This window comes from Meriones unguiculatus, chromosome 21 (assembly GCF_030254825.1).
Source record: "Meriones unguiculatus strain TT.TT164.6M chromosome 21, Bangor_MerUng_6.1, whole genome shotgun sequence".
NCBI classification, from domain to species: domain Eukaryota; kingdom Metazoa; phylum Chordata; class Mammalia; order Rodentia; family Muridae; genus Meriones; species Meriones unguiculatus.
The window spans coordinates 43,142,595-43,154,605 of record NC_083368.1 but is presented as its reverse complement, the minus strand read 5'-3'; positions in this window follow the sequence as shown (position 1 = coordinate 43,154,605).

The following is a 12,011-nucleotide window of genomic DNA, read 5'->3' as shown; positions in this document are numbered from 1 at the left end:
CAATCCAAGCTTCAACTTCAAAGCCTACGCAAAGGCCCCTCTATACCTCCCTTTAGGTCAATGCTAGACTATTTTGAAATTTCCTCTGCCAATGCTGTAATCCAAAATTCTTCAATTTAGCCTCACACATTTTTTTTTAATAAGGTAGAAAGCAGGCACATTCTTCACTGAAGTATCACAAGAATGGTCTCTAGGCCACTTAGTAATATTCTTTTCTTCCAAAACCTCTTGAGACGGTTATGAGAACCTACTTTGCATCTAGCACCACTGATTTCCAGTAAAACATTCAACTGTTTTACTGTTTTCCTAATCCAAAGTCCCAAAGTTTACATTTCACCTAAAGGAACATGTTCAGGCCTGTGACAGCAATGCCCTACTCCCTGCTAACAACTTCTGTTTTGGTCATTAGTCTATTACTGTGAAAAGACACTATGACCATGCCAACTCTTACACAGGAAAATATTTAATTGGGACTTGCTTACAGTTTTACAGGATTAGTCCATTATCATCATGTTGGGGAGCCTGAAAACACACAAGATGGCTTGGTAGTTGGGGTACTACGTTCATATCTGAAGGCAGCAAGAAGAGAGAGAGAGCCACTGGGCCTGACTTTGGCATTGAAACCTCAACTCCCATGCCTGGTGACATACTTCCTCCAGCAAAACCACACCAGGTCCAACAAGGTAATCCTTCCTAATAGCGTCACACCCTGATGACCAAGCATTTAAATCTAAGAGCCCATTGGGACACGGGGCATTCTTATTCAAACCACCACACATGCAAATACTAAAATGAATTTTAAAGGATAACTTAAGGTCTATGAGTCATCTTCAGTTAGTCATTTGATTATTTTACATGGTTAGGATAATTCAAACTTTGAGGTATGATTTATTCTTCAACCCAATGTCCCACCCTTTGTATAGTGCCCCCTAAAGTCAAGTTTCCTTAAAATTACCACAAAACAGAAAGCAGCCCTCAGAAGCACCAGCTGTCTGTAAAGCAATAGCTAAGATGTATGTCATTATAGTTCCTAATCTAAAGCTCCTCTTCCTGTTTGTTCTTTCATGATATCTGAGCTTCACCTTCAGCTGCTTATAGTCTCTGTTTTTTGTTTTTTTTTTAATTCAGCATTCACCAAAATGGAAGAACTCAGAGATTTAGATCACTTAGTGTTTCTGTCTTTCATGTGATTGCAATATATGTATATATATATATATATATATGTGTGTGTGTGTGTGTGTGTGTGTGTGTTTATATTTATATATACACATATAGCTATTTGTCATTTTTCCTGACAAATCTAACATTTGCCAGTTTGAGATCTTTGTCTTTAGGTTTTATCTCTTGACATGCTTCTGCTATTTTGTCAGAAGTGTCAGAGGAAACAGGAGGATGGTAAGACTTTACTCAAAATGAAAAGTTATATAGATACTTACAATCTCGCAACACATACGAATAAAATCAAAGGCAATGGTAGGACACAGGTAATATAAAAGAGTGCTGGGTACCTTGAGTTTAGAGTATAACTGGAGATTAGGATATAGATAAGGGAAAGCAAGTTTTATGATGTGTATTAACCAGAATAAAGATACATGAAGGAGCCTTATGAAAATCTATCAGCCTATAAGACAATTAAAAAATTGTAATACAGTTTTAAAGAGGTTTTAATGTAAGTACCCTCCAGGGTAGACAATATTCTTGCCAGATGATGTGAACAATAAGTGAAAATGTCAGTGTCATGCACCTTCCTCTGTGTTACTAATCAGCAGCATGGAAACAGCACAGGTTATTGCCATTGCTCTTGGTATCACATTGTAAGTAGGTGTCAGGACCTTATCATGAATGAAGGATGAGGAGAAATAAACATTGACTGACCAGAAAAAACTCCCCCTATTGGCTAGCCCTTATAACACTAGGTGCTACGTAGGCAGCTGAGTGAGAAACAACACAAACAGTTTTCCCTAGTGCTGGCCCTCGTATGTTACATTAGTGACCAGCCTGGCAGGATTTACCGCCGGTAGACTAATGTAGTGATGGTCATAAAGGTAGCCAACCATTTTCAAAATTGTATGTAGTCAAAATCCAAGTGTGAGTGGCTTTACCTTCTCATCTGTAAATCACCAAGTGTAACCCAACTGGAAAGAATGGTAGGAAAGATTGTGAGAGCCAGTGGACAGCTGTAACCTTTGGACATAATGCAGCTGTTGGGCATACCTACTCATAGCAATTATAGTCACTGGCTCTAGGACAGCACTACATTAACAAAGTAAAACTTTCAAAACGAGTGGCAGAAGGCCAGCCAAGACCCCGTTCTTCTTAGAACTGTAGAGAATGGATGGTTACTGAATAAGAAAGGATCACTCTCTTTCAGGGACATGCTGCTAGTGGGTTGTCCATACCTCAGTTTAAGGCCTCACTCTATCCACACATGAGAGACGCACATTTTAAGCACATGTGGTTATGAATAACAGCAGCAGCAACAACCACAGGAAGCCACACAATGGCATAAAGTTCTGGGGAAGACTGGGTAGGAGGCACCAAGGTGATCTAGAGGGAGGTAATGATGGATTGACGTGATCAAAATATTCCATAAATGTACAAAATTTCAAAAAATAATTTTAAAATGTGTCAAGGATAATAAAGGAAGATTGAATTACAAACATGTTTACCTTCTCATTGTGGAAAACGATATCCATGAAAACAGAAACATTATCCCACTATTTTTCATTCACCACTGTATGATTTATTTTTACTCAAATATGCAAGATTTCCATGGTCTAGGGTAATGTAGACAAATTTAATGATGGGACTGTGGAATAGGAGCTCACACTATGGCTTCGAAGTCAAGGTGTGATCTATCTTCACTGTCTTCAGAAACATTAGAGGAACAGCTGTTGGGAAATTCTGGGAGATCACCTTAAATAGCTGTTATAATGACAGTAAGAATGCTGATCTGGGCAGGTCTTCTGTCCAATGAGTGTGATAGAGATTGCATATCTCATGTCTTGCACCAGTACATTTTATTTTTAAATGGTTGAAGTTTTATATTTTTCAGTCCATTCCTCTCTGCTTCTTTGTACACAATTATACTATCTGCCAGTGATCTGCAGTGACCTCTCATTTCCCTCTCTCATGAGAATACTTTTATTTCAGTTCGACATCTTATGACTTTGGTTAATTCCTCCTGGATAATCAGATACAAATTTTAATAACAAGCATTTGGTTTCACCTAGTTTTAATTGGATACACTTAAGAATTAAGTCAGCCAATGAGCCGAGTAGTGCATTATCACCAAGACACTGTATGTTAATTAATGTTCATATTTTGCAGTATTCTAAAAGATACTTTAAAAATTGAAAAAGCAGGAATTTTTCTAGAAATACTTTTTCAGATTTTATTGACACCAACAACTTAAGTTTTTTTTTTTTTTTTTCTCACCCTTCTGGCTTCTTAGTAGAAAGTAGTGCACTAATTATATTCTTAACATTGAATAAACTCTACAATATACATGATTTTGAATACAAAATAGGAAAATCAGGTAACCTTTCCAGAAATATTAATTACTAGAGATGCAGTACACATTTCTACCCTATAAGAGATTCGTATTAAACCACAATCCCAATCAGCAAGTTTCTCTTCTCACTAAAGGGAACAAATTATAACACATTCTATTGCCAGTAAACAGCAAACAGATTGCTGATTATACAGAAAAAGAAACAACAGATCCAGGATAGACCATGAAAATCATAGAGAAGCCATTCCCCTCCCATAATAAGGAAAAAGCAGCAGAAATGTTGCAGAGCACATTAAAGGAAACAGACAGATGTAGTATCCAACTGATGACTTGTTAACAAACGTCAAACTTCAACAATTACATTAGAAGCAATTAGAACAATCCATAAATAAAAGTAAAGATGCCAACACAAAGGGAGCACATGGACCAGGACTCCTTCTCTTTGTGTTCAGCATTGTAAAGAAAACACTAAGACACTGGGAGAACTTGTAATCTGTTGTTATGAAAGGTAATTCAATGACATTAAACAGAAAGTGTTCTGACACTGTGCAAGAGGGAAAAAATATATATATATATATATATATATATCTCCAGCTGAGACGTCGGGTAGCAAATGACAATTTTTTGTGGAGAAAGGATCCACACGACTTTAACTATGTGTTAAAAGCATAATAGAAAAAAAATTGCAAACAGAAAGAATTTCGATTATGCCCGAAACCCAACAGGCAGAGGTAATAATAGAAGGTGACCCAATATGCAGTTACTGCACATTACCACACGCAACAGAATCCTACAGACTGTACAAGTGACAAGTACTTGAGAAGGGCATCCTGCAATGACAAGATGGCTGTAGTTACTATCATGATGTTAGTTAAGATATTTGCTATGTGACTATACTGGTTTTGCTTAGACAAATTTTTTTTTTCCATCTGTCAAACAAAGATAATGATACCTCAAATTAAATGCATACAGCTTAAGGTAACCATTCAAAAGAGATGGTTTGGTATCTTATTATTTCAAATGCTAACCTGAGAAACAACATAGACAGAGATATATTCAAATAGAAATGAAAACTAACACTGAGGAAGGAAAGTTTTATTTTTAGAACACTACAGGGCAAGAATAATATGAGAAACAAAAAATATGGATAAAAGTTGTGAAAAGTATATACTCACTCATATAAACATGTAATATAGGTTGAACCTACTAAAATCTGTACATCTAAAGAAACTAATCAAGAGAGAGGACCCTGACTAAAATGCTCAATCCCCATCCCGAAAGGCAAAGAGGAAGGACATCAGAAAAAGAAGAAAACAGGAAACAACCTAGGAACCAGCCACAGAGGGCCTCTGAAAGGCTCTTCCCTGCAGACTATCAAAGCAGACACTGAGACTTATGGCCAACTGTTGGGCAGTGTGCATGGAATCTTATGTGAGAAGTAGGAAATAGTAAGATCTGGAAAGGACAGGAACTCCACAAGGAGAGCAACAGAACCAGAAAATTTGAACACAGGGGGCTTCCCAGAGACTCACACTCCAACCAAGTACCATGCATGGAGATAACCTAGAACCCCTGCACAGATGTAGCCCATGGCAGTTTAGTGGCCAAGTGGGTTACAAAATAATGGGAAGAGGGATTGGCTCTGACAAGAACTGATTGGCCTGCTCTTTGATCACCTCCCCCTGAGAGGGAGCAGCCTCACCAGGCACAGAAGATGACAATGCAGCCACTCCTGATGAGATCTGATAGACTAAGTTCAGAAGGAAGGAGAGAAGGACCTCCCCTATCAATGGGCTTGGGGAGGGACATGCGTGAAGAAGGGGAAGGGAGGGTGGGATCGGGAGGGGAGGAGGGAGGAGCTTATAGGAGGATACAAAGTGAATAAAGTGTAATTAATAAAAAAAAAAAAGTTGTGAAAAGGCAACCTCCTTATGCATGGTGAAAATAGTTAATATTAGTTCCTTAGAAAAGAGAATGGAAAATGAATGCCATAATTGTAAGTATATATATATATATATATATATATATATATATATATATATATAAAGAGAGAGAGTATGTAAATACATATAACACACACACATATATATACATACCAACATATATTTATGAATTTGTGTCTAAGCTAAAGTATTATACATTCTTTCAGTTTGAACTGTGAATCTGCATCTCTCAAGAAATTGTTTTACTTTTCATAAATCTATGATAAATATTCTCACCAGAGATAGCCTGCAAGGGACTCCAACAATTTTGGATCTCAGCCTGTTATTAATTTTATATATACAATTAACTGGGTCACAAGGACCCCAAAGTAAACATTATTTCTGATGTGCCTGCAAGCCTGTTTCAGGAGAGAGTTAGCATTTGACTAGATGCATCAGTAGCTTAATGGCTGAGCATCTTCTACCCACTGAGAATGTAATAGAACAAAGAGTAAAGGAGAGAGGAATTTGCCTTTTTTTGTTCACCTGCATCACTGCTTAAGTTGGATTCTCTCATCTTATCCTCTGTTGCCCCGGGAAGATGATTTCTGTGGCTCTTGGGCCTTCGGTGCTAATCGGACTTCCTCCACCAACTTTGGTGGTTTCCCACCTTGCAGATGTCAGATCTTTAGGCTTCACAGCCTCCACATCACATGAAACAATTCACTATAAGCTCCCCGCCACAAGCACACACACACAATCATACACAGCAAAATAAATTTCCATTAGACGTCAGAACCACATATGCAAATTAGTGGCATAAGATTCTCATAACTATAAAATCACTTAACACATTCACAAAATATGTTAATGTTAGTTAATATGTGGTACTGCATTATTAAGCAATGCCTGACAGCATGCACAAATGACACTGCCTGTTTCTTTGAGAACCCCAATAATACTGTGGGCAACCTAAGTAAAATAAAAATAAAAAATTAAAAAAAAAAAAACCCATAGGAGATATAATGTATCTGAGTATCCTCCCAGGTAGATTGTGTATATCTGTGGTGTCTGTGAGTGTGTGTGTGTTCTGGATGCGATTATGAGGATGTGTTAGAGTCAGGTGTCTTTCTCTGTCACACTTCACATTATTTTCAGGGCCATAACACCACTGAACCAGGAGCCAAGCTTGCTGTTTCAGCTAAATTGCCTAGCAACAAGTTTGCAGGAGGAGCCTGTCTTACTCCCCCAGCTGTGGGGTTACAGATAGTCCTGTCTGATACTCATGTGGGTGCTGGGGATCTGAACTCCGGTTCTCGTCTTGCACAGCAGAAACTTTACTCACTAAACAATCTTATAAACCCCACCACTTACCTTTATTATTGTGACAACGTATGTCACATGTGTGCTTTAGTGCCTGAGATTCTTACTGTGACTCTGGGTTCTTTGACAGTGGGTCTTCTCAACAGCCTTCTACATCCTTAGGACCAAGCATGTCATACAGATCTATGAGGCCATTGCAGGGCTTTGACACTCTTTCAAGGCCCTATCTGTATAACTTTAAGCATATTAATTTTTAGTAGGCATATCATGTCTCATTAGAGGGATATGTTGGCTATAAAAACGTAAAGGTATATGTAATTTGATTTTAAATTTTGATCATGAGTCAAATGCTTTAACATTGGTCTAGTTTTTCTATAGTCCTAGACTCAAAATACACACCTGGGAATTCTTCCAGATTTAAACAATATAAATAAATTACAATTTGTTTTAAGTGGCCATGAAATTTCACAATTAATGACATTAGAACCATGTTTCCATTTGCAGCCATTTAAATATTGATTTTTAAAACTCATTTCAGGGTTATTTCTTTGTATGTTTAGACACAATGTTTTTTTTTTCCTTAACTTTCTTCAGTTCTTAAATATTGTCAATGGCCTTTGAAGAACTCAAAGTTTTAAGCGTTTGTCTTGTAGAATAATATGGATTTACCTGCCTGATAGCTTATAGGAGATAAACTAGTATTTGCCATTTAGGCATCTATCTATGCCACTGTGTGGAGCTAAAATGGTTGCTGGTAGTGGTGCAGTTTTGTTTCATTGGTGGCATTCTAAGATACTTTATATTAGTTACATGGTAACAAGCTAGGAAAGAAGAATTTCGGGCATTGAAGGTGAAAGTATCTTTAAGAATAGGACAGAAGCTACACCATCTCACTATGAAGTGTCAGGCAGCAGATCTGAAATCAGAGATGTAAAGGGCTGCATATACCCTCAGAACCTTGAAGACAGACGTTAGAGATCACACACAATGGTAAAATTAGACCCATGTTTTCAGTTTATTGTCATCAAGTGAGGAGGACCTTGAAGGGAATCTCAGGAGCTTCATTCCTCTCATGTCCTCTCCCTTAGGAAGCTGCCTTGACAAGCTTTGCTTTCCAAACTGGATATAAGTAGATGTGAATGGCTGTAATAAAAAGATGCTAGGAAATGGGAATAACCTAAATGTCCTTCAACTGACAGATGGAGGGGAAAATATGGTGCATATGTGCTATGGAACACTATTCAGACACAAAGGAAAATGAAACCAGGAGATTTTCAGGTAAATGGATCGAATTAGAAAAGATCATACTGAGCAAGGTAACCTGGACCCAGAAAGGCAAACCTGCATATTTTCTCTCATCAGAGACTTCTTGCTTCAAATCTTTGGATATGACTGCAAAGCACAGAATAACTACCAAAACCATAAAAATAAAAATGGACCATTACCAGGAGATGGGTTTGTGTAGACTTAAATCTTTTAAACACCTACTTTATTTCAAGTTCTTAAACGCCTCTACCTCCCTTCTAACCTTCCAATCCCCAATCTCAGCTATAGTAGAAAAAGGGGCTGTAGACCTTCTTGAGCTACTTCCTGCTGATGAGGGTTGATGGGTTCTTTGGCGATTGCCAAACTCAGTCATCAGGATGCCAGCAGTCCAGTCAATCAGCAAATCAATAAGTGTCACCAGCAGTGGAATGATTCGGTAGAAGCAGCAATACTGTCCAGATGGCACAAGTCTGTGGAAGCTATAAAACTCTGCCAAAGCAGCTTCTCTGGAGTGTTTTTCTATGAAGACCAGTGAAGGATCAGCCATTTCAAAGCATAGCAATGCAAAAGCATTGTCTCACTGTCAGTTGGCTTTTATTTATCCTTTTTCAGAGTCCACTCAAGGATGTTTTCTAACTCACAAAAACCCACCCCCCTTTCACAAGGTAATTTTCAGTTGATAAACAGCATGGGCCTTTTCACACAGGCTATTTTCCACAGGGGTTGCTTTCTGCAGAAGAAAAACATTCCCATATCCCACACTTTGGGCTAAAACAAAAAGTATATTCATGTGACACACCCAAGTTTCCAAAGAAACCGGAAACTTCCATTTCAGGTTTGAGGGAGCAACAGAGAAAGGAAGAGCAAGGTACAAGTGATCTGACTGGGAAATAAGAAAAATGGGGTCTAATTGGGAGGGAGCGAGATGAATACAGAAGGGGAAGAGAATGAAATAACAGTAATTTTTCTAATAAAGTCATAAGGAATCATACTACTATATACCTATAAATAGCTGTAATACAAATAAATATGTGTAAACATATCTAGTGTTAGTGAAAATTTTCCATCTGGGAAGACAATGCTCCCCTGCAAGAGGCAACGACCATCTAACAAAAACCTGAACACGAATTACAATAATTTTTCCTTTGGGTTGGTGGACAGGATTGTCCAAGAGACTACCAAAACATTACAGCCTGTTGCTATTTCCCTAGGCTGTCCCATGTAGGTGGAAGGCAGAAGGTAAGTCTCTATAGCTGAAGATAGCATGCAATTCAGACACAGAGCCCAGAGGCCCCTGAGCTAGAAATGATCTGAAAGCCTAATCCTGACGACTAGCTTTCATGATACCAGAAAGCATGATGCAAGCTTCCAAAGGAAGGAAACAATCAAAGGTCTTATCTAGATATGATGTCTATGAACCACAACAATGACCAGAATAACATGATAGATGTAAGTGTGCAGTAGTATCAGACATAGGGTAGCAGTAACCATCAACTCCCTAGTTGAACTTAAGACCTGCTCAACAAGAAGCAAATCGTTCTTTGTACCTGAGAGAAGACCTAATACCAAGGAATAATGAATTATTCCATGTTAGTAAAGTTGTAAATTTTGGAGGAGAAACTATAGCTGACATGTATAATCCCTAATTACACTCTAAATATTTGTTCTTATACACACAGATAAGTATGCTTCTCACGCCACATCAAGAAAAATTCTCTTTACAAAAATCATTGCAGACAACTATAATAAATTAAAATTCAGAGATGCAAATTCAGAGATGTATGTATGATACTACAACCACACCTAAGGCTCAGGAATCACTATGGAAGATGGGATGGAAAGACTCTGAGACAGAGGAACAGGGAGTTTGCTTTGAGAGTATGTCTTCTATAAATTCCAGAAGCTATACCTATAAAGTCTCATCAACAAGAGTGTTTGAACATGAGCCGAACAAGAACAACACCAGTGAACATACTAGAGTGAATGCAACAAAGCCTAAGACTTCAAACCCCCAGAGAAGACTACAGGTAAATAAGGAATGCTAAGACCTGGACGCTAGGAAAAAATAAGTTTTCCCAGGGAAGAGGACATACTAATTATTTACCCCGAACACACACACTCGTTACATTATACAAACTGATTGATTTGTACTTACATACTTAGGCATGAAAAAAGAGACCATGAATTTAAAAAAAAAAGTGCAAGAAGGTATATATGGAGATAAATGATATAATTATATTACAACATCAAGATATAAAATATTTAAAAGGCCTTTGTGGGGCCCTACCAGCGTTTGTAGGTCTTAGAACATTCACTACTAAGAAAATATTTCTTATCCAAGTCTACACACTTAGCTCTAGACAAATGAGGAATACAGCAGAAGAATTGTATAGCCTTGGTTAGCATAGATATTAATTTCTCCCAAGTCTCTGTGCTTTCTGCATCACTAGATGCATAGACAAACCCACACACATTTCTTTTTTCGAGACAGGTCAGCTATATAACCCAGGCTCACTTCAACCCTCATCCCTGAGCCTGAATGCAGTGACTACAGTGGTTACTATCTCACCCCTTTCAACTGAGATGGTCCTTCAAGAAATGGTAGTTAACTACTGTCCAAGTTGAGGACCCTAAATGCAGAGGCTTTAGTAAACAGTGATTTACAATTGAGAAACTCAAATGTCTTAATACTTCTTAACTAAAGCTAAACCTCACTGAATATCTAAGTCTTAATTATGCTTGTATTTTCATGAATTATTCAACTTTCTCTTAAAATGTGTTGGGTGTAGACTTACCAGCCATCTGTTGGTATAAAGTTAATAGTTGTATAAAGTGCATTTCTCTTGCCAACTTTGCTTTTGAGAATTTTGGGCCTTATCTGCTGTGGTTTAGATATGGTTTTTCCCCCACCAGAACACATTCCAAAATTTGGTTCCCCATATGGTAGTCCTGAGAGATGCTGGGATCTTTAAGAACCAATTAGTTCATGAGTATTCCTACCTTCATGTAGTGGCTAACAGTGATCCCACTGTGTGGGCGCTCTACCGTAAGCGAGGGTTGTTGTCAACCAAGCATGGCTTCTCCCAGCCATTCTTATTCTCTCTACCTACCTTCCTCACTCACAAAAGACACAAGCTAAAATAAATCTCTTTTCGTTACGGATTACCCAGCCTTGTGGATCTTCTTATAGCAATAGAAGCTGATCTAACACAATATCCATGTCTGGCTGCTTTCTTTCGTTAAGGGCTTTTGTGAGATAGGAAAAAGACGAGTATCATTTTATAGCTGTTATACTTCTGAAAAGCATGATCAGTTAGAAGAATAAAAGAAAAACAGCATCAAGTCCTAATGCCTTAGAGAGGAAGCTTAGAAGCTAATATACACATTTGGTAACTACTCAGAATCTCAACCCTGTATTTCTTCCATAAAGCATTGCTTTTCTGACAACCATTATCAGATCCACAACCCTGATAATTTCCAACTCAGATTGCATAAATGAATATAATAAATGATACCAAAATCTGTCTGTCTATGTGATTTAAGATACTTTTTCTTTTTTTCTTTTATTTTTATTAATTACACTTGATTCACTTTGTATCCCCCCATAAATCCCTCCCTCTTCCCCTCCTGATCCCACCCTCCCATCCCCTTCTTCACACATGCCCCTCCCCAAGTCCACTGATAGGGGAGGTCCTCCTCTCCTTCCTTCTGATCTTAGTCTATCAGATCTCATCAGGAGTGGCTGCATTGTCATCTTCTGTGGCCTGGTAAGGCTGCTCCCCACTGAGAGGGAGGTGCTTGGTTATCTTCAAAGGCATCCTGTCTTTTCTGAGTCAAGTTTGAAAAGCATCAAGATTTCAAGGTACTTGATGAACTTATGACATAGATAGCTTTATTTCTAGTTCTTTACCACACATTCTCTCTGAACAATCTGGGTCAAAGTACCCCTGGCCCATAACACATGATCTTTTTACAAATTCAAGCTT